The 22,396-nt window shown below is 38.3% G+C and overlaps 1 protein-coding gene across 5 annotated transcripts in view; it reads left to right on the forward strand.

Moving 5' to 3' along the window:
- MAGI2 (membrane associated guanylate kinase, WW and PDZ domain containing 2) overlaps window positions 1–22,396 on the forward strand; it is a 1,505,066-nt gene that overhangs the window by 1,246,813 nt on the left and 235,857 nt on the right. The gene's annotated exons all lie outside the window — the stretch shown is intronic.

Raw genomic sequence — 22,396 nt, forward strand, 5'->3', positions numbered from 1 at the left:
CAGGATATTGAATATAGTTCCATGTGCTATACAGTAGGACCTCATTATTTATCCTTTCTATATATAATAGTTTGCATCTGCTAATCCCAAATCCCCAGTCCTTTCCTTCCCCATCCCTCTCCTTTGGCAACCACAAGCCTTGAAATCATACTTTAAAAGTTGAAGGTAAGAGTAATAGAGAAAAATATGAGTCTAGGAAGCGATGCTTTTGAATTTTGAGAATTTTGAGAACATTTTTCCTATTTTATATTAAACATAATAAAAATAGTGCTTTCAGTCTTACAAATATCTACTGCTATGGAGAATTCCCTAGGAGTCCACTGGTTAGAACTCCAAGCTTTCACTACCAAGGGTACAGGTTCAGTCCCTGGTCAAGGCACTGAGATCCCGCAAGCTGTAAGGTGAGGCCTATGTATAGGCCTATGTACTCTGTGTGTGTGTGTGTGTGTGTGTGTGTGTGTGTGTGTGTGTGTGTGAGTGAATATATATATATATATATTGCTGTGAACTGAAAGGGTAAAGATTGGATTCCTGAGTGTGAATAGGTTATATTCCAAAACTTTATTAACATATCAGTTGTGGAGCTTCAGACTAGTTTCCATTGACTAAAGTAAGAAACTTGATTTTTCTGAAGGAAACAAGGCTCTGAATTGTCCATAGGCATGCATGCTAGCAGGTAGAAGCTGGTTGAACTCCTTCCAAGCTCAAGTACAGTGTTGTTAATCCCCATAAGGACCAATGGGAACGGTGTCTGAATAGAAAATATCTTTTCAGAGCGGTGAATAGGGTTGCTCAGGACACTTCTTCCATTGCTTACAGGAACACTTCATCAATAATTACCTGTAGCACCTTCTGTGACCTGGGAAGAAAGTTATGGAGCAGGGTTGGGGCTGAAGTTCTGGGCTGCGTATCCCAGGTGAAGTGTGGAACTGGAAGCAGCAAGAAGCCCTGGAGGTTTCTTACCTTCCCCCTGCTCTGTGAAGAAGGGAATGGGGCTAGGCGGAGGCCACCTCCTTCATTTCTCTGCTACTCTGCTCTTGATTATCGATGAAACTAGGAAGAAAAAAGAGGGGAGGGTCAGAGATAGAGAGGGTACTTGAAAACAGTATAAATGAAGGGGTTCCAGCAAGTCCTAGTTTTCTACTTACCAATTTGAGGACTTAAGACACTCAGTCCATGAGTCTGAGATGTTGCATCTGTTATATTCTGATGATAATACTACCTATGCTTCTGGTACTGTTCTTAGTGAAATGGCCCACAATAGGTGCTCATTAAATGTCTGTAGATTACCACCAGAGCTACAGCAGCAAAGGGTCAGAAGGCGCAGTACTGTGAGGAACTCTTGAGTGAAGAGCGTGCATGTGGCATGTGACTGTCTATTCAAAGCATTAAAAACAGCAGGAAAGCCCTGACAGTTTGAAATGCAAATGAAAGCAGTCAAAGCTGAAAGAAGCACCTTTTATGATGTTTTTTGCCCTTTCTGCAGGTGTTTCCCCTTACAGAAGTATTTACATTATTGATTTTTGTGTGAAAATGGATATGAAATACTAGGCATAGTATTTCACAAATAGGCATAGAACACAAAGTACTATGTTCCTGTCTTTAAAAAGAAAGTAATATGATAGCAGAAGTCTTAAATATGACCTTAAAGCATTATTACAAAATTGCACTTGAAACTTGATAATTCAATATTGACAGTGTATTTTGATTTTCCATTGCTTAAGATTAAAACAAATACCGTTAATTAAAAAGCCATAATTTCATAATGTGCAATCAAAATTAAATCTTTGAGACAGATTCTTGATATTAAATGGTATAGCTGAAAATCACTGCAGTATCCTCTATATGAGTCATAGAAACAAGTCTGGACAAATTTTTGTGTGTAATACCTTTTTAAAAGGCATGATATAGTAGAAAAAGTATTCTGAAATCATTTTTTCATACATGTATATATATGCCCATATATATAATAAATATTTGGGCTTCCCAGCTGGCATTAGTGGTAAAGAAACTGCCTGCCAATGCAGAAAACATAAGCAAAGCAGGTTCAACCCTTGGGTTGGGAAGATCTCCTGGAGGGCAAGGCAACCCCCAAAGTATTCTTGCCTGGAGAATCCCCGTGGTCAGAGGAGCCTGGTGGACTACAATCTCTGGGGTTGCAAAGAGTTGGACACAACTTAAGCAGCTTAGCATGCACGCGTAATATATACTCATATTGGTGCTATTTATACCTTTACTGAAGAGGTGCCTGTGTGCCAGCCGTCAGCAGACCACCCTATTCTTGTTTGTCCTTTTCTTCTACTCTCCAGCATCTCCATTTAATCCTCACGTATTCAAAGTTTACTTTGTTTTTTCTTTTTTTTTTAAATTGAGACACAGTTGGTTTGCAGTATTGCCTTAGTTTCAGATGTACAGTGTGTGGGGAGGGGTGTGGGGGTGGTGTGCAGTCAGTCGCATCTGACTCTTTGCACCCCTTTGGACTGTAGCCCTCCAGGCTCCTCTGTCCGTGGGATCCTCCAGATGAGAATATTGGAGCGGGTTGCCATGCCCTCCTCCAGGGGACCTTCCCGACCTGGGGAGACTGAACCTGTGTCTCATGTGTCTCCTGGATTGCAGGCGGACTCTGTACTCACTGAGCAGTACAGTATAGTGATTGAGTGTTTATGCAGATGAATATAGAAATCCAGTTTTCAAAGTTTTGTTTGCATTTTGTTTGTGTTTGGGATGAGGAATTTGTTTTTATTCTGTGGCTAGTATAGAATTGCAGAATGTAGTACCCTGTGATGTTTAAAGTACTTCTGGTCAAAAAACCTCTCATGTTTTCCTCATATTCCTACTATCTGAACTCAGATCTCTGGAATTAATAGGAACTAACATGTTGTATGATGAAAATCACTTTATCTTACCATAGGCTACTCGTAAGTACTTATAGCCTCACTCAGATAAGCATAAATTTTCAAGAGCAAATTCATGTACCTAGGTCTTTGTATCAGGATCATCAATTGTTTTAAATTATTTATAGGATTTTTTTATTTATAAGTGGTTATGTGGTTTAATTTTTTCAAACAAATAGTGTCAGAAGGTATATAATGAAAAGTAATTCTCTTTTCCCACGATTTTAGTCCTCTTCCTAGAGGTAACCATATTGTTTATATATACACACTTCCAAAAATTTTGTGGTCTTAACTAGCATGTATGTTAATATATTTAGTGTGTTTAACATGAATGGAATGATATTATACATGCACACGTCTGGCTCTGAATAGCTTGATTATTAAGGTATATTTTATTTTTTAACAAACATCATTGTGGTATTATTTACATACCATAGAATTCACCAATTATGAGTGTGCTCAGTGGCTCAGTCAGCTCTGAGTTGTGAGTGATCTGAGCGGTCTTGAGACCAGCTCTGAGTGTCCTCAGTCCAACTCCGAGACCCCACGAATTGGAGTCCACCAGGCTCCTCTGTCCATGGAATTTCCCAGCCAAGAATAATACTAGAGTGGGTTGCCATTTCCTACTCCAGGGGATTTTCCCAGTCCAGGAATTGAGCCCATGTCTGTTGTATCTCCTGCTTCGGCAAGTGGATTCTTTGCCACTACACCACTCGAAGCCTCAATTATTAATAGAAGTATATATTTCAATAGGTTTTGCTATAGTGATTTAGCTGTGCAGCTATCACCATAATTCTTAGAACATCCATCATCCCAGTTCCCTCAGCCCCTAGATAATCACTAATATGCTTTCTGGATAGTTTTGCTTTTCTAGACATTTTTGTATGTGGAATCTTACAGACTAATTTTTTATTTAACATAATGCTGTTGCGATCTACCCATGTAGGGAAAAGAATGAATAGTTTGTTTCTTCTTATTCCTAAGTAGGATTACATTGTATGGGTATACATTTTTTAAAAATCTGTTCACCAGTGGAAGGACATTTGAGTTATTTTCAAGTTTGACATTTATAAATAATACTGTTGTGAACATTTACATATAAGTATTTGTGAGTGCATATATTTTCTCTTTTATTGAGTAAATACCTAGGGGTCTGTTGGGTTATTTGATAAGTATATATTTAAAATATTCAGAAATAGCCCGAGTGTTTTCCAAAATGGCTATACCATTTTATATCCCCACTACCAATGTGTAAGGCTTTCAGTTTCTGCCCATTGTTGCCCATGTTTGGTACCGTTAGTCATTTTGATTATACCCTTCTTTAGGTATAATGATGCCTTTTCTGATTTTAATTTACATTTCTCTGATTTTTCATATGTTTACCATGGTATGTTTTCATATGTTTATTAACATTAATTATCTTCTTTGGTGACATGCCTACTCAACATTTTGCTCATTTGTATATTTCTTGAGCTGTTTGTCATCATATTAAGTTGTAAAAGTCCTTGTTATACTCTGAATCCATGTATTTTTGAAGATAAATGATTTGCAGATATTTTCTCCTATTCTGTGGCTTGTCTCTTCATTTTCTTAATGCTTCCTTTTGAAGCACAGAAGTTTTTTTTTTTATAAAATCCAATTTATCGTTATTTTCTTCTATGAATCTTTATTTTGTGTTAGATCTAAGAAATCTTTGTGTAATCCAAGATCACAAAGTTTTCCCTGCTTTCTTCTAGTACTTTTGTAGTTTTAACTCTTAACATTTAAACCTGTAAGCCATTTGAAGATAATTTTTGAGCATAGAATAAGGTAATGTCTAAGTGCATTTTGCTGTCTATAGATTTCCAATTGTTCTAGCACTATTTCTTTAAATTAAAAAAAAAAAACTGTCCTTTCCCCTTGGATTTCCTTGGCATTTTTGTCAAAAATGAATTGGCATAAATGTGGTTTATTGCTAGACTCTATTCTATTTCATTGACCTGTATGTCTATCCCCATGGTCATACCACACTCTGTAGACTAGCTTTATATATAGTCTTAAAATCAAGCAGTATGAGTCCTCCAACTTTTGCCTCCTTTTTCAAAATTATTTTGGTTATTCTAGACCCTTTGCATTTCCATATAAATTTTAGAGTCAACTTTTTAAATTATTTTTTTTTAATAAAAGGCCTGGTGAGATTCTGATGTTGCATTGAATCTATGGAACAATTTTTGAAGAATCACCAGTGAATCTCTCCATTCATAAATGTGGTATATCTCTTCACTTATTTGAATCTCCTTTAATTTCTCTTACAATGGTTTGTAGTCCTTAGTGTCCATATCTGTACTTCTTTTGTTAAACTTATTCCTACCTATTTTATTCTTCTTGAAATTAATGTGAATGGAATTGTTTTCTCAGTGTCATTTTCAGATTGTTTATTGCTAATGTATACAAATATATATTTTTGTTTTGATCTTGGACACTGTAACCCTATTACACTCACTTTAGTTCTGGGACTTTTTTTTTTTTTTTTGTAAATTCCATCAAATTTTCTATATAGTTTTAATGTCATCTAGTAGTAAATCTTTATTTTCTTCTTTACAGTTTTATGTGTTCAATTTTTTTCTCTGTGACTTGCTACACTAGCTAGAACTTCCAGTATGATGTTGAATAGAAATAATTATGAGAGACATCCTTACCTCAACTGAAAAAAAAAAAGCGGGGAGGGGTGGCTTCCCAAGTAGCTTAAATGATAAATAAAGACTTTGCCTGCAATGCGGGAGACCCAAGTTCAACTCCTGGGCCTGGAAGAGCCTATGGAGACGGCACGGCAACCCACGCCAGTATTCTTGCCTGGAGAATTCCATGGACAGAGGAACCTGGCAGGCTACAGTCTGTGAGGTTGCAAAGAGTCGGACACAAGTGAGCAACTAACCCATACACACATCCTTATCTCACTGCTGATTTTAGTGATAAGGCATTCGCTTTTCACCATTAAGTAGTTTTTTTTAATATAGTTTTTATATTTTGTGTGGTCAGGGCACTCAAGAGGACTATTCTCTTGTTATCTGTCTATCCTTCACCCGACCAGTGCCTGCTTCGCCTAAACGCTATATACACGACTGATCTTCCTCTGTACTTGCCTGAGGCCCCAGCTGGTGATTGTTCTTATCAAGCGCGTGGTAAGGGTCATGCCCCTCTACTGGTTTCCCTGGTAACTAGTGACCCCACTCCTGTAAATCGTAACCTCCTCTCCTCCCTGCTCCTGCAAGAATGAAGACTGCCACTGTCCTGCCTGCCATCAACCACACACAGTGGGATATCTCTCTGAGTGAAAGTCACTCAGTTGTGTCCGACTCTGCGGTCCGTGCAAGTCTCCAGGTCAGAATACTGGATTGGGTAGCCGTTCCCTTCTCCAGGGGATCTTCCCAACCCAGGAATCAAACCCAGTGCTCCCGCATTGCAGGCAATTCTTTACAATCTGAGCCACTGGGGAGCCCTAGATATCTCTCTACAATCTTGCTGTAGACATGTAAACTCCGCCATCCATTAAACCATTGATGTCTCTGTTCCTGACTCCTGTTTGTTTCCTAGGTCTTAAAGCTGGGTAAGCAACAGACTTACAGGGAGGCCTGTGGGGTGCATCTCGACATATGCCCTTTATCAGGTTGAGAAAATTCCAATCTTCTATTCGTAAATTATTGAGGCTTAATAATCAACATGTCTTGACTTTCACCAAATATTTTTCCCACAACTATTGATATGATCATGTAGTATTGTTCTTCATTAATAAAGTGCTATAATTATATGATTATTTAGATATTAAACTGATTTATCATTCCTGAGACAACCACATTTGATTATGGTGCATGATTCTTTTTGCATGTTGCTAGATTGTGTTTGCTTGTGTTTTATTAAGAATCTTTGAACCTATGGATAGGAGATTTTCTGTAATTTTCTTTTATCTGCTTTTTTTTTTTCAGGATAATATTGGCCTTTCCCTCTGTTCTCTGAGTTTGTGTAGTATTAATATTATTTCCCCCTTAAAAGTTTGGATAAAATTCACCAGTGAAGACATCTAGTCTGGGTTTTTACCCAGAAGATTTTTCAATTACTAATTAAATTTATTTTATCAATTTAGGTCTATTCTAATTTTTTGATTCATTGTTTTTCTATTTTCTAGTTTAATTATTTCCACTCTGATCTTTAGTTTTTTCTCTTCTACTTATTTTATCTTTGATTTACTTTGCCTTTTCTGCCTAATAAATTTTATCTTTGATTTTACTTTGCCCTGAAGTAAAAGCTTAATGACTCTCTTTCTGCCTAATAAAATTATTTAAAGCTATAAATTTCACTGTAAGCACTTCATTAGCTGAATTCCATAAATTTTTATATTTTATGTTTTCTTTATTCAGCTCAAGATGTCTTCTTATTTCCTTTGTGATTTATTTTATAAACCATAGGTTATTTAGAAACATGTTTATTTTTTAAACATTTAGGATCTCCCAGTTTTCTGTTGATTCTAATGATTTATACTTGGAGGATAATATATTTTATATTGTTTCAGTCCTTTTAAATGTGTTGAGACTTGTATTATGGACTAGTGTCTTGCTTTTTTTAACTTAACGATTTGTCTTAGAGGGGTTTATATATGCAGAAATACACCTCATTATTTTTAATAGCTATTTAATCACCACTAATGGATGTTACAGTTGCTTTCCATTTTTATCTGTTATTTAAAAGTAATGTATCTTTGCACATCTGTCTCTACACAAAAGAGTAAATCTATCTTATAGAGTCATCCCTTCTTTCAAAAATATTTCTTGAGTGCCCACTATGTATTAGGCATTTTGGGGGGACTGGAGGTAGAGTAGTATACAAAGTACATCCTTTTTCCATGCAGTTGGCATTCTTTTGGAGGGTGACAGATATAAATAAATGAATAAATATGTGTCCACATAAATCTGTCCTTTATTTGTCACACATCTCCTTATCCCATGGAGTTTTACTCTTGAATATTAATTTTATAATCAGTTATTTACCCCGAGTTATCTTCCATGTTTCTTATATTTATTTCAGTCCATCTCATAGGATATGGGCTCATATAATCATACTACTTACAAATAACAGCCACTGTGCCTCCTCCTTTCCTATTTGCATACCTCTGCTTTGTCTTATTTAATACATCTGACTGTTATTTCTTGAACATTGTTAGTTAACGAAGATGATTATAGAAATTCTTATCCCTGGCTTATATGAAAACTGTCTCATTTTACATAGGCACAATATTGACTTTACTTATCATGTTAAGGAAGTACCCTTTAATTCTGATTTCATTAAGAATCTGTATCAAAATTGGATAATGAACGTTATCAAAAACCCAAAAGGCATCTATGGGTATAATCATTATTTTCTCCTTTGAATTATCATTGTGAATAAATTGCATTAAGAAATTTATTAGTATTGAACTATCCTTTCATTCCTAGAATAAAATGTATTATGCATATAACACATCCCTAAATTCTATCTATTTATATGTAATTTTGCATCAACATTAGTAAATGGAATCTGTCCCAAGTTTGGGGGATGGGGGCATTGTCTTGGTTTGTTCAAAGTTATACTGGTGTCATAAAAGCAACCAATAGTTTTCCTTCTCTCTCTGCTCTAAAACAATTTAAGTAACATTGAAGTTTTCTATTTCTTGAGGCAATGATATAATACACCTTTGAAATTATCTACTTCTAGTGGGTTGGATTTTGGTTTTGACTTGGTTTGGTTTTGTAAGGGGAGGGATACCCTTTTATAACTTTCTGTTTCTTCCATGGTAATTAATCTTCTTAGAGTTTCTGTCTTGGCTGGACTTGGTTTTTATAATATATATACAAAATTGTTTCTTTTATTCATGTTTTCGAATGCATTTAAATAGAATTGAATCAAGTATCTTCTATTTTTTTTCCTCCATTTTCCCCTTGACCTAAGATTATTTCTATTATTCTCATGTCTTATAGATGCAATTATCTTGATTATAGACTGGCTAATAGTTTTTCTGTTTCAGTGGTTCAAGAAACATATTAGTTTATTTATAAATAATCTGTTGGCTGGTGCTCAGCCTAGTATGGTAGGGTATTGTTACATATTCTGCCCAAGGAGGTTGTGATGTGATGTCTGGGATAAAGCAACTCCAGAGTGATTACTAATCCCTGGTCATGTATTTTACTCTTATTTATATTAAAATGCAACAAAGTTCCCTACTTACTTTGTGACTCCCATAAACTGTAGTTGATCAATATTTGAAATGTTTTCTTCTTTTTTCTAGAAAACATGATATCAGAAGTTTTTACTGTATCAGAATATTCCCTTGTCATGCTGACAATATAATAATAAATAGTAACGCACATATTCCCATTGCTTTACATTCAAATAAAATTCAGAGTATTTGAGAGACAGCATAGATTATACCAAAATTTTGAGGGTAAAATATTAAAAATCATGAACACAGAATTATGTCTATCTAGAGAACTCCTGCTTTGAAATTTCAAAAAGCAAGAACATTGTAATAACAAGTTTTAAATTGCACAGAGAAAATATTAAAAATAAAGCTATAAGAAGTATTGACATTTTTAACATTACTAACATTTTTATCTAAAACAAATGTGTTTGTCTAAAAATAGTTTCAAATTCACATGAAAATTCCAAGTATAGTACACAGAACATCACATACCACTTACCCACGTTGCTGTTAACATTTTGCCCAGTTCTCTGAATGTGGGTGTGTGTATGTGTGTTTGTGCATTGGTGAAGGTATGTTTCTGAACCATTTAATACTAAGTTGTAAACATCATGCCCCATGACCCCAGATATTTTAGTGTTTATTTCATGTCACTGCTTTTTGGAGAAATGTATTAACAGCTAGTTAGTTAAAATTATAAAAGATGCTTTTAAAAAAACACTTAGAAGTTTAAAACTATCATTACTACCACAGCAATGAAAGACTTAAGAGGTCATCAAAAGATGTTTTGACTAAAATAAGAGAAAGTCAATACTCACCAATAATAAGGATCTGTCACTGCAATATTTCTGAGAGAGAGAAGCGCTCATTATTTGAAAAGAGTGCTCTTCAGAGATTAGGTGAAAAAGTGGATATTACACAATTAATATTATGTAATCCACCATTCCACTGATGTCAACAGAAATAATAAACATGGCACAACAAACAAAAATCAAATCCACATCATGAGGTGTGAACGACCGTGGCTTATTGGCTGCTGTATTAACAAATATGCCCTGGGCCTCAGAAGCTCAATAAAAGTCTATTTCTCACTTATATGATTTCCAACACTACACACTCCTGAACCACAGGTTTTCTAGGCCACTATCCTCCATACAGTGGCTCAGGGAACCAGGCTTCTTCTCCCTTGTTCATGCTTTAAGGCCTTGAAGCCCCACCACCCCCCGGGTCCTCTCTAACCCCCTGGCAGAGAAAGCACAAACAAAAGAACAGAGGATCATGCAGGAGGCTGTGGACCGAGCCCCATAAGGTGTGTGTATCACTTTCTCCTACAATTAGTTGACCAGAACTCAACTTTGGCCCCATTAACCATCAGAAGCTGGGACGTGCTGTGTTCCTGTGTGCCCAGGAATAAGGGAATGGTTTGGGGTCACACACATAGTAGATACTCTGCCCTTGATATTTCAGATATGCAGCCTGCACCTTGACCTGCACATCAGGGATGTAACTACCGATTATGCCAAAGTGTGAGATGAAATCTTTTTTATAACATGGTATTATAGTATGACTCATTTCAAGCTTTTCAGGTACACTTAAGCAATTAGCATACGTTTTAAAGTTCACAAGCTCTACTCACATTTCCCTCCTTAAATCAACTTTCATAAGTAAGACTCAGTGTTAAGTAACTGGCTCAAGTTCAATGAATGCATGTGTAGACAGAGGGATAGACAATTTATGGTCCCTAAATATAAGAAATATGAATAAACATCAATGACAGGGTACCTCATCATAATGTGGAAAATGTCATAGATGTCACAATCTATACACCAAACACGGACCTTGTTGTAGAGATGACCCTTGGAGTGAGAGAGAAAGGATGGTGAGAATATTTATAGAGTTGTCACACCCCTTACAAGTAGCAAAAATAGAACTCAAATCTTTGTTTTCTGACTGCTGTATCAGTGAGTTTTACATTATGTCAACTTCCCAAAATTTTATGGACATCAAGCTTTCATGGCTTTTGCTTAGATATGTAGGATTTATTTATTCACTTAAGTATTATTGAGAACCCACTGTGTGCTCAGCACTGGTCTAAGTGCTAGAAGTATATCAGTAATCAAAACAAAGTCCCTGCCTCAAGAAGCTTATCTTCTTGCAGGGATTAGATAATAAAGAAAAAAATATATGTTAGGGATAAGAATGAAGAAAAACTGAGGAGCAGAGTAAAAGAAAGGAGAATGGTGGGGAAAGAAGAAACACCTCTTTTAGAAACAGTAGTCAGGGAAAGACATCTGTGCAAAGATCTAAAGAAAGCAAAGGAGCCAGCCATGTGGATATCCAGGGAAGAGCATTCTAGACAGAGGGAAGGCCCTGAGGCAGGACCGTGCTTGGTGTAGACAACTAATAGCAAGGAAGCTCATGTCAGCTGAGTGGGGAAGAAATGCAGTATTGGCTGAGGTCAGACAGATTGTTCGGTCTGTAGAGAGACAGATAATGGAGAGCCTTATGTAGCCATGGACCGTAGAAAGGACTTTAGATTCTGCTTCTGAGTGAAATGGGAAGCCTTTGGAGTGTTTGTGCAGAGGAAGGATGTGTTATAAGATTTTAAGAGACTCACTGTGGCTGCTGCATTAAGAAGAAACTGTCGGTAGACAAGGATGGAAACAGGCAAACAAGGCTGTTGGCTTTCACAGCAATCCAAGGACAGATGAGGAGGTTGGAAAAGGATGGTAGGAGTGGAGACAGTAAGAATTGGATTCTGAATATATTTCAAAGGAAACGTCACAGGGTTTGCTGATGGATTGGATACGGAATATTGAAGAAAGAGAGGAATAAAAGACTATAAAAAGTTTCTGACCTAACCAGCTGGACATGATGGGCATGATGGATGGAAATGCTCATGCAGGGCTGCAGGGAAATCAAGAATCCAGTTTGGGGCATGCTAAACTTGAGATTCCTGTTAGCTTTCGAAGTGGTGATGGCTGGTGTGTGCAGGGTGTTTAAAGCTGGATACTGAATGAGAACACCTAGGGCTTGAGTATGAGGAAAGAACAGAAACATTCTGAGGACTGAGGCCTGGGACCTCCAACTTTAGAGTTATGAAGAGGAGGAGTGAGCAGCCGAATGTTAAGAAGGCATGACTTGTGAAATAGGGGTTCAGTTCAGTTCAGTCGCTCAGTCGTGTCCGACTCTTTGCGACCCCATGAATTGCAGCACGCCAGGCCTCCCTGTCCATCACCATCTCCTGGAGTTCACTCATACTCACGTCCATCGAGTCCGTGATGCCATCCAGCCATCTCATCCTGTGTTGTCCCTTCTCCTCCTGCCCCCCAATCTCTCCCAGCATCAGAGTCTTTTCCAATGAGTCAACTCTTCACATGAGGTGGCCAAAGTACTGGAATTTCAGCTTTAGCATCATTCCTTCCAAAGAAATCCCAGGGTTGATCTCCTTCAGAATGGACTGGTTGGATCTCCTTAGAGTCCAACGGACCCTCAAGAGTCTTCTCCAACAACGCAGTTCAAATGCATCAATTCTTCGGCACTCAGCCTTCTTCACAGTCCAACTCTCACATCCATACATGACCACAGGAAAAACCATAGCCTTGACTAGGCGGACCTTAGTCGTCAAAGTAATGTCTCTGCTTTTGAATATACTATCTAGGTTAGTCATACTTTTCTTCCAAAGAGTAAGCGTCTTTTAATTTCATGGCTGCAGTCACCATCCACAGTGATTTTGGAGCCCAAAAAAATAAAGTCTGACATTGTTTCTACTGTTTCCCCATCTATTTCCCATAAAGTGATGGGACCAGATGCTACTGGTTGTCTTATGAAGGAAGATTTTTCAAGATGGAAAGTGTGAACAATTGTATCAAGTGCTGAGTAAGATAAGGCTCAGAATTTAACATTGGATTGGCAACAGTATCAAACATTTTGAGTTTACATGACCTCTTAAATCAACAGGGAAAAAACAAAAAACTAAAAAAAAAGATTTTTTTTTCTTCATGTGTTGGGGAGAAATCAGCATCAGTGTTTTGGTCTCATAGAAACAAAGCATCTTTCATATTTGAACCTGTAGAGTACATTTATTTGCAGGTAAAATATTAAATATTTTAATATTTAATGGTAAATATTCCAGAGAAGGAAAGTATGTTTTCCTTTTACAATTACCCCATGCTCAGTCTGTCACTGTTTCCACTGTTCCCCCATCTATTTGCCATGAAGTGATGGGACCAGATGCCATGATCTTAGTTTTCTGAATGTTGAGTTTAAAGCCAAGTTTTTCACTCTCCTCTTTCACCTTCATCAAGAAGCTCTTTAGTTCTTCTTCACTTTCTGCCATAAGGGTGGTGTCATTGGCATATCGGAGGTTATTGATATTTCTCCCTGCAATCTTGATTCCAGCTTGTGCTTCATCCAGACCAATGTTTCTCATGATGTACTCTGCATATCAGTTAAGTAAGCAGGGTAACAATATACAGCCTTGATGTACTCCTTTCTCGATTTGGAACGAGTCTGTTGCCCCATGTCCAGTTCTAACTGTTGTTTCCTGACCTGCATACAGATTTCTCAAGTGGCAGGTCAGATAGTCTGGTATTCCCATTTCTTTAAGAATTTTCCAGAGTTTGTTGTGGTCCACACAGTCAAAGGCTTCGTCATAGTCAATAAAGCAGAAGTAAAGGTTTTTCTGGAGCTCTCTTACTTTTTTGATGATCCGACAGATGTTGGCAATTTGATCTCTGGTTCCTCTGCCTTTTCTAAATCCAGCTTGAACATCTGGAAGTTCATGGTGGAAACAGTGTCAGACTTTATTTTTGGGGGCTCCAAAATCACTACAGATGGTGACTGCAGCCATGAAATTAAAAGACACTTGCTCCTTGGAAGAAAAGTTATGACCAACCTAGACAGCATATTAAAAAGCAGAGATACTACTTTGCCAACAAATGTCTGTCTAGTCAAAGCTATGGTTTTTCCAGTAGTCATGTATAGATGTGAGAATTGGACTATAAAGAAAGCTGAGTGCCAAGAACTGATGCTTTTGAACTGTGGTGGTGGAGGAGACTCTTGAGAGTCCCTTGGACTGCTAGGATATCCAACCAGTCCATTCTGAAGGAGATCAGTCCTTAATATTCATTGGAAGGACTGATGCTGAAGCTGAAACTCCAATACTTTGGCCACCTAATACAAAAAACTGACTCATTGAAAAGACCCTGATGCTGAGAAAGATTGAAGGCAGGAGGAGAAGGGGATGAGAGAGGAGGAGATGGTTGGATGGTATCACTGACTCAATGGACAAGAGTTTGGGTAAACTCTGGGAGTTGGTGATGGACAGGGAGGCCTAGAGTGCTGCAGTCCATGGAGTCGCAAAGAGTCGGACACCACTGAACGCCTGAACTGAACTGAACTGTGCTCAGTCACTCAGTCATGTCTGACTCTTTGTGGTCCAGTGGACCGTAGCCCACCCGACTCCTCTGCCTACTGAATTGTCCAGGCAAGAATATACGGAGTGGAATGCCATTTCCTCCTCCAGGGGATCTCCCCAACCCAGGGATAGAACCCATGTCTCTTGCATCTCCTGCATTGGCAGGCAGATTCTTTACCACTAGCGCCACCTGGGGAATCCCATAATTACCCTAAATTATCTTTATTTTCTGCCATTCAACTCATGTGAGATCAAGTGTTTATCGCCGAGAACTAGCATCCCTATTTGTGCTGTGTCCAAGTTAGTTCTGTGGTAGGTTCCAAAAGAGTGGGGCGGGGGCGGGGGGCGGTGGCTGCTATACTGCATAATATTTTACATGTATGGGTTACTTGCTCAGTCGTGTCCGACTCTTTGCAACCCCATGGAACCCACTAGGCTCATCTGTCCATGGAATTCTCCCGGCAAGAATACTGGAATGGGTTGCCATGCCCTTCTCCAGGGGGTCTTTCAGACCTAGGAATTGAACTTGGGTCTCCCACATTGCAGGCAGATTCTTTACCATTTGAGCTTTTCAATTGGGGCTTATGCAGTAGGAGATGGCATTCATTGTATCCAAGAGATTCTTGGAGCTGAATGACTTTTTCAACTTTTCATCATAAAGCTCAAGTACTATAAAAATACAGATTTAAAAACTGCAGACTCTATTTCATACAAAAATTATCCCACCCCATGCTAACCCATATATATATATATATATATATATATACACACATATATATATACATATCAATTAAATAATCAACTTAATATATCAATTTGTTTTCTTTAAAAATATATCTGGCCATTTCTGAATATAAATGGAAGAATGGACAAAAGGTCTGTAGATGGTGAATACAATCTACATATGACAAGATATAATTTAGTTATTGTGACCTAGTATTTACCATTCTTTACCCTATTTTCTAATTCGAGGTACCCTACATGCACAGAAAGGGGCTTTCCAGGTGGTTCAGTAGTTAAAGAATCCACAAGACAATGCAAGAAGCTCAGGAGACACAGATTGGATCCCTGCATCAGGAAGATCCCCTAGAGAAGGAAATGGCAACCCACTCCAGTATTCTTGCCTGGGAAATCCCATGGGCAGAGGAGCCTGGCGGGCTACAGTCCATGGGGTCACAAAATTGGACACCACTGAGCATGCTCATGCACATAAAGGGTGTATTAAGATTTATAGTCCCACATTCACCAGCATAAATATAAATAATTGCACTAATGGAGATTTATGGAAATGCCAATTCAGGGAAACTACTCATTTTTTAAAAAATACTAGCTAATTTCCCTCAAAAGCAGGGACTGTATCTTTTTCCCTACTTTTTCCTCAGAGCTTGGCGAGTATACATGTTAAGTTATTTTATTCTATTATGACATTAGGAAGAGAAGGACAGTTATAAAACAAAATTAGGAACATGCGTGTGTGAGTCAAATAATGCAGCTGAGTGTACTAAAATGGACAAAGCTATTATTTTCTCCTGTCTAGGCTTTTAAACATCCTTAGCATCTCTCCTTTCTCTTTGATCATGCACCAAACCTTTACCTAAATTGCCATTTTTTCCCCTTATTTAGTTCACAAGTGTCACAGGTGCTGTTCTAAATATGGGGACATCCAGTAAACAAAATAAGTCCTTGATCTTAGGGAGCTTACTTAAAATCTAATGGGTAATAACAGGTGAATCCTGTAAATTAACCCACCAGCTGTGTGAGTTAAATGACTATAAAACCTGTCATACAACATCTTCGCTCAGAAACAAAACAGGCTTACTGGCATTAAATGATGAAAAAAGCTCGTGTAACTAGAATCAACATACCAGGCTTCTAGTATAATCTGTGCTACTAATTCACAAGGCTACTTTGACTGTGTCACTTAAGTTCTTTGGGTACCGGCTCCCTGTTTCTAAATTGAGAAGAATCTGTAATAGCCATATTTTCTCAGAAACTCTACAGTTCTCAGTGTTTCTGAATCACGAGCTTGCCTGGCTATAATTGCACATTCATTCATTCGCTGGGGACACCAGGAGGAAGGAGATGTGAAAATTAGTTTCATTTTTCATGTGATATCTCTAAACATATCTCCTGCCTCCTTCTAATCTACTATCATAATTTCCTTGAGCTTACAAACCAAACATTTACTAACTTTCTGCAAAACTTGGCAATGGTAGAATTAGGGATTTTGAGAATTGTCAGAGGAAAGAAGGGAAAAAGTGAGGATGGCTATAGCCAATAATTCAGAAGCTTCAGAAAGACGATAACATTTCCTATTATGTGGAATATGTTAGATCAGTTCATGCAAATTATTTTTGTGTGAGAAGAGAGAATATTAGGGTCTTCTCATTAAGACTTCTTTCAAATCTGAAGATGACCAGTATACAATAAGCTTACTTGAGTAAGTTTCAAAGTCCCCTGATTTTATAAATCTTAAAATAAGTAACCAACATACATGCACACACACACACACTCCTCACTCTTTGCTGCTATAATGTAATATATTATATATAGAAATTTATGCTGATCATGTCAAAAATGCGCTCACTCCCTAGAGTGCTAGTTGCTTATGCATGAGAGCAGAAAGTTAAGTGGACTGAGTGCAATTAAAGTTCTGTGCAAGAGAATTCCTAATGGTGAACTTAGAAAATCTTGTCATGAAGACTGCTGAGTCATAGCACCTGCATGTGGGCTCTTACTTGTTGAATAAATTAATCAAATCACCTACAGCATTATCTTGCTATAAAACATTGTAATGTCATGTTCATTTTTTTCATATTTCAGAATACAAATATAGACTTTTAATGAATATAAATTCTATCAAAAGTGCAAATGAAAATAATTATAGTTATTATACCATGTTAATGGGAGTTATGATAATTGCCCTAAAATTTAAAGAAAATGTATTATTTTGCCTCTCCTTCTAATTAACATTATTTCACAATGTGTGGTACATTTATGGAGAATTTTGTAGTGTGTTAGATAAATCAGTTTTACATTTCCAGGAGAGTGAGTTTTAATGAGCACTAGAATACATTTCAGTTCAGAAACAGTTTTATGTTACAAAGCATCTTCTACTGGTAGATTGGGAAGACTTGCACCAGACTGACATTCACTTAAAATATGGAATGAAATTTAGTGAGGGAAGCATGTGCTAAGTCGCTTCAGTCGTGTCCAATTCTGTGCAACCCAGTGGACTGTAGCCCGCCAGGCTTCTCTGTCCATGGGAATCTCCAGGCAAGAATACTGGAGTGTTTTGCCGTGCCCTCCTCCAGGGATCGTCCTGACCCAGGGATTGAACCTGCGTCCCTTATGTCTCCTGCATTGGCAGGTGGGTTCTTTACCCCTGGCGCCACCTAGGAAGCCCAGGAAAGCATCAGTTCAGTTCAGTTCAGTTGCTCAGTCGTGTCCGACTCTTTGTGACCCCATGAATCGCAGCACGCCAGGCCTCCCTGTCCATCACCACTCCAGTTCACTCAAACTCGTGTCCATCAAGTCAGTGATGCCATCCAGCCATCTCATCCTCTGTCGTCCCCTTCTCCTCCTGCCCCCAATCCCTCCCAGCATCAGAGTCTTTTCCATTGAGTCAACTCTTCGCATCAGGTGGCCAAAGTACTGGAGTTTCAGCATTAGCATCATACCCTCCAAAGAAATCCCAGGGCTGATCTCCTTCAGAATGTACTGGTTGGATCTCCTTGCAGTCCAAGGGACTCTCAAGAGTCTTTTCCAACACCACAGTTCAAAAGCATCAATTCTTCAGCCCTCAGCTTTCTTCACAGTCCAACTCACATCCGCACATGACCACAGGAAAAACCACAGCATAGATGAATCCAATTCAGCTAAATGGCTATAAACTTATGATGAATATTATTTTAGCTGTATATATTTTCCCTATGTTTAAAACCTACCCAGACCACATATGCCAACAATCTAACATAAGTTTGAGGGTCTGCTAAATCCCGTATGGAATACCTTTCCACTTGGCATGTAAATCCCTACTCCTATATAAAGAAATCAAATGAAAATGAAAACATTTGTGCCATTAAATACATTCTTTAGATCCACATTTAGCTGAACCTAATGCATATTCAAAAGCAGAGACATTACTTTGCCGACTAAGGTCCGTCTAGTCAAGGCTATGGTTTTTGCAGTAGTCATGTATGGATGTGAGAGTTGGACTGTGAAGAAGGCTGAGTGCTGAAGAATTGATGCGTTTGAACTGTGGTGTTGGAGAAGACTCTTGAGAATCCCTTGGACTGCAAGGAGACCCAACCAGTCCATTCTGAAGGAGATCAGCCCTGGGGTTTCTTTGGAGGGAATGATGCTAAAGCTGAAACTCCAGTACTTTGGCCACCTCATGGGAAGAGTTGACTCATTGGAAAAGACTCTGATGCTGGGAGAGATTGAGGGCAGGAGGAGAAGGGGACGACAGAGGATGAGATGGCTGGATGGTATCATTGACTCGATGGACGTGAGTCTGAGTGAACTCCGGGAGTTGGTGATGGACAGGGAGGCCTGGTGTGCTGCGATTCATGGGGTCACAAAGAGTTGGAAACGACTGAGCGACTGAACTGAGCTGAATCTAATACTCATCATTCCAAGTGTGTATAGGTAAGTTCCTCTCTCAGTTCTCAGAAACCAGCTTATATAGGCCCATTCTTTCTTCATCTCTGGACTTTCTTTATAGATCCTCTATTCAAAGCCACCAGCTTCACCTTGCTCTTCAAAGAAGCCACCACTATCCACTCAGAGAATGGCTTTATTCACATCTTTCATCATGGACATTATTATAACTTTTCTTTGGGCATCTTACCCTTAGCCTATATACCTGCTGGAATTTATCCTATACTTTAAGGACCTTTTCTTAATTCTGCATTACCCTTCAGCCATGGCTCTTTCTCTTTTCTTCAGTTCTCAGATAATTTTTTTGAAATATCATCCCTATATGTGTTGACATATATCCCACCTTATTCCATAAGTCATTTAAGATCATTTTCCTGGGGGAATAGGCTTTACTTAACAGCTGCACTTTCTCACTGTCCCAGTGCCTTTTGACCTCCTGCCTCTGACTTCCCTCCCATTACACTACTGAAAATGCTCTGACGTCAACAGTGGCTTCCCGTGTGTCAGGTGAAGACTTCTCATTTCTTTCAGGATCTCTCCTCCCTAGTCTCTTCTAGCTGTCTTCTAATTCTCTGTTTCTTCTCAGACTCCTTTAATGAATCCTGTTTCTTTGTTCATCCCTCAAAAACTGAGATTTCCCAGATTCTGTTCTTTTTAATACTTTTGTTCTTAACCTTATAGCTTTACCACCACCGCAGCCACCTACATGATCTTACTGAATTTTATGGTTTTATGTTCCCTCTTAATGCCCTCCTGTGCTTCTCCATGATCTCCAGAGAACCAAGACCAGTTCTTTATCTTACATACAAACCCTTCATCAGTTGGTCCATACCAACCTCTTTAGCTTCATGTCACATTCCTCATTCCACAAATAGCATCTGCCATGTTTCAGACACCATTTGAAATTCCATCATACAGCGGTGTATAAAACAGATTTAAAATCCCTGCCTTCATAGAATTTATATCCTCCTAGCAATATAAAACTATTGTTTTATTGTTCATTGTCATAGAAAATTATTTCTTTCTACATGAAAGATACCTTCTGTTTAGGGGTTTTATTTTTTTCAAATTCCTGTTTACCCTTGAGAAGTCACATCAAATATTACATCTTCTAGGATGACTCTCCCAGCCTTCTGCATTTCCCCTGGAAGCTTTATAAATACATCAGGTCAAAATTTTCTGTTAAGTCATGGCATTGGAGTTACCATTATCCCTCTTCAGAATTTATCAGGAGAATCCCAGAAAGACACATTATTCCTTCCAGGTTGAAAGAGCCAGCATGCCCTTTAATCAGTTATAAGTGGACTGCTAGTCCACAGGTTGGTCAGTGAACTCTGTTAATAATCTATACGTCTTTTTCCTGGCATAGTGAAGGGGATCATTTATTGCTTCAAACAGCCTTGTTTACATATATTGTGAAAAATGAATAAATTTAGTATACTATTCTCATGTATTGAAATTCTGCTGTTAGTCTAATTATAATCCTATTGTAAAAATAGATACAAATCCAGCAACACAGTCACACCTTTCCTTTTAACTTCTATTTTTTTCATAAACTAAGGACCATTCTTTTAATGAAAGATACAAGCAAGAAGACATGATTCCTCCATGCACACCTATTCGCATTTAGCCAATAGCATTCAGCTACTTAGCAGATATGCCCTTGGTTCAAAAAGACTATTACGGTCATGACTTTGCTTGCCAATATTGTTTGAAGCTACATGCTTTCCAACAATATAATAACACATGATTTCTTGTTCCCTCCTTTTCTCCTGTGTGGATTTTCTCTTGTGGTTTTCTAACAGTGGTTCCCATTAGAGTCTGTCTCATCCACTTCTGTCTCCAGGAGTGTATTGATACAGGGTCATTTTCAGACTACATTATGAAAAAAAAGTCCTCAGGATCAGAGTTTGAAATCAAACTCAGTTTAAATTTTGTTTATAAGACCTGCTTGCAGGCTCGAAGAAGGCAAGTACTCACCAGTCAATAGCTGGACTTCCATCACGTTGGTTCTCAACATAATCCAAATTACAGGTTTTCCTTAGCATAGAGAATTGCTCTGCGTTCAACAAAGGGAAAAGGATTAAGGATAGGAAAGGAGGTCTTATGATGTAACAGGGGAGCAGAAGGAGAGAGAACTTTGTCATGTAAGTGAGCAACTTGAGGAACACTATTTTGAAGAAAGTCTCAGTTACATCAGTGGAAGAAGTCACTAGATTTGTTCAATAAATCTTTAAGGATACATAAAAGTGTTAGAGTGCTTGTCTGATGGAATAAGACATTAATTTTAGTTGCAATTTTAACTTCAAGAATACATGACTTGAATTTCTGTTTGTTATTAAGGCTACTTTTCTTCATCAGTTACCATAACAACTGGGCCCTTCCTGGCATTTAGCACCCAGGGGCCAGGAATGCTAAAGCTACTGCTGTAAAGGATAGGCATACACATCCAAAAATCTCATCCAAAACGCCAGTTAGTATTTCTGTAGAAGAATATCCTGACTGCCATAACCAGGGATCTTCTTTGCACGTGTTACCTTGGTTCTTTTAGCCACCGGCAGAGCCTGCTGACTTCTCAGGTAACCAGAGAGCAGCAAGCACCTTGCTCTTCAGAATGTGCTTGAGGACTGCCATCCCCATTGCCTCTGAGACCCTGTAATTTCATGTCCCACCTCAAACCTCATGTTCTGCATTTTAACTACATCTCCCAGGAGATTCATATTCAAATTAAAATTTGCTTCCTCAAATACACAATTTTGTCTGTGGAATGGTTGATCCTGGCCTAGTGACAGCATCTCCTAATTTGTTAGAAGAGATTTACGCCAAATTAATAAAGACCTCCCCAAAGGCTCCTGAGAAAAGCTCAACAAATGTCCCTGAACCACGGGAGTTTATGAAAATTGGTTAATGACCCTTGTGAGGCACGTGTCTTAACACACTGAAAGACTGCCTGGGGAAAGCACAGAAGGAATCTCTGAGCAGGTAAATTCCTGAGACAGCCAGGCCCACGGGGGAGTCATGCTCGAGGGTTTTCACTCAAACAAAGAGATGCCCAGAATCTGATCTGGTGTCAGATGAAGGGATCAGGGGCCTCCCAACTGTTCCTTTTTAAACCAAGGCCCCTGAAAGTCTCACTGAATAAAAATACCCTTTTTGATATTTTGCTTGAGAACCTAGAATTTAAATTTACTCCAGAAAATTGGGAAATTATTT

This window comes from Ovis aries, chromosome 4 (assembly GCF_016772045.2).
Source record: "Ovis aries strain OAR_USU_Benz2616 breed Rambouillet chromosome 4, ARS-UI_Ramb_v3.0, whole genome shotgun sequence".
NCBI classification, from domain to species: Eukaryota; Metazoa; Chordata; class Mammalia; order Artiodactyla; family Bovidae; genus Ovis; species Ovis aries.